General features: G+C 39.7%; 1 long non-coding RNA gene across 2 annotated transcripts; it reads left to right on the top strand.

The window, feature by feature from the left end:
- Window positions 1-294: 294 nt before the first annotated feature.
- Window positions 295-1,804, top strand: LOC104961749 (uncharacterized). 2 transcript variants are annotated; one of them, XR_800131.1, is made up of 3 exons: window positions 295-406; window positions 1,330-1,424; window positions 1,596-1,804. It is a non-coding gene; the product is annotated as an uncharacterized lncRNA (long non-coding RNA). The 2 variants fall into 2 exon arrangements; XR_800130.1 differs by lacking the exon at window positions 295-406 and adding an exon at window positions 1,188-1,224.
- The last annotated feature ends 268 nt before the right edge of the window (window positions 1,805-2,072 follow it).

Here is a 2,072-nt window from a genome sequence, read left to right as displayed (position 1 = left end):
TCTAGTTTAAGTGTGTGAAAATGAAGAGGTACAATATAGTTTGTGAGAATGAGGGCTCCCGTACGCTGTCATATCTGACCGTTCTCTAATCTTCTCCGACTATCTCTTGGGTCGACGTCCTAGAGGTCAGCGCCTAATTTTATCCCGCTACGGTCTGTCATTCCAGTCAGGTGTCTCTCTTGTAACACTACTACCAAACCACCTTGCTGCGTCGCTATCTCCCTGGTCGAGGTGAGGTGGGACATTGTGTCTATATGCATATGTAGACATAATAGACCTTATCAGGTTTCTCCCAGAGTCGGCTCGCTGGCTCATCTCCCAGGGCAGGAAGGAGGAGGCGCTGAAGGAGCTGCAGAGGGCGGCCCGGCTGAACGGGACCAAGATACCAGAACACCTGCTGGACAAGGTGAGCTGCATCAACAACAAACCTAGAGGATTGGGGCCACATGAAAACAGTTTTTGGAGATCTGAAAAAGTCAGAATTCTGAGGGGACTAAAAACAAATTCTGAAAAAATTTGGAACTCTGAAAAAAGTCCACATTTTAAGAAATCAAAATTCTGAAAAAAAAGTAAAAAATCGGAGGAAAAGTCAATTTTTTTACGGAAAGTCAGTAATCTGAGAATAAGTCAGAATCACATTCTATCAGATCTCAAAATAAATTCACCATATATTCAACACTATAAACCTACGGAAGAGGATTGGGGCCACGTGAGAATAGTTTCTGGAGATCTGAAAAAAAAAAGGTAAAAAAAGACATAAAAGTGAAAATTCTGAAAAAATCTGGTACTCTGAAAAAAGTCCACATTTTTAGAAATAGGAAATTCTGAATCAAAAATCTGAAGAAAAGTCAGAATTATGAGAAAAGTTGGAATACTGTTAGAAAAAATTACGACGATCTCTTTCAATTCTGACGTTTTTTCTCAGAAATCCAAAAGATATTCACTTTTTGTCAGATCTCAAAACATTACATTACATTGCATTTAGCTGACACGTTTATCCAAAGCGACTAACAATAAGTGCATTCGACCAAGAAGATACAAACTTGAAGAAAACAGAATCATACAGTAAGTACATCATGTTTCATAGAGCCAAAACATTTCAAGTGCTACTCAACTGGCTTTAGATAAGCCAGTCCTTTATTAGTATATAAGTGCTTTGTTAGTAATTCTATCTCTCGAAGTGGAGTCGAAAGAGATGAGTTTTTAGTCTGTGCCGGAAGATGTGTAAGCTTTCTGCTGTCCGGAGCCAGTAATTCACGTGGCCCTGATCCTCTTCCGTTTGAACCTCTTTGTGATACAAACTAATTGTCTTTCTTTTCACTTCCTAAGCTTGAGATCGAGGAAACATCTGGAGGAAGAAACGTATTCGACATCTTCCGGATATCGTATTTGAGAAAACGTACTCTCATAATGGGCTACAACTGGTGGGTTTTTCTTTAATTGAGATAATTGATCTGACAGTGAATCAGTATGACTATTATTTATCAATGATATCTAATCGCCACGCTGTTAATTTTCCACATTTGTCACATTAACCCTGTTTAAGTGATTGGGAACTTGAACAAAATGTCTTTCTTATTCTCCAACTGCACCAGGTTCGCATCAATTCTTTTATACTACGGACTGCTCCTGAATGTTGGCAGTTTTGGTCTGAATATCTACCTCACGCAGTCCATCTTTGGCGTCGTTCAATTTCCTGCACAGGCTACTTCTTACACTCTGATTCAACGCATTGGAAGGAGGACAGGACTAGTGGGCTTCCTGTTCTTTGGGGGAGCTGCTTGCCTCATTGTCCTCGCCATCCCAAAAGGTATATATTACATGAAAACATTTGANCTACTGATGCTGGACAGTTTTTCAGTGGGTGCACAATAAACAGCAACATACACATTCATGTAAATAAACAGCCAAATAATGGATCAACGCTCTCTGTCTAATATTAGACAGAGAGCGTTGATCCATTATTTGGCTGTTTATTTACATGAATGTGTATGTTGCTGTTTATTGTGCACCCACTGAAAAACTGTCCAGCATCAGTAGCATGGCTTACGTGGTCACTTGTATAGGTTGAG

This window comes from Notothenia coriiceps, unplaced genomic scaffold, assembly GCF_000735185.1.
Source record: "Notothenia coriiceps isolate Sejong01 unplaced genomic scaffold, NC01 NC01_scaffold00033697, whole genome shotgun sequence".
Taxonomy (NCBI): domain Eukaryota; kingdom Metazoa; phylum Chordata; class Actinopteri; order Perciformes; family Nototheniidae; genus Notothenia; species Notothenia coriiceps.
This window is presented reverse-complemented; position numbering and strand designations above follow the sequence as displayed.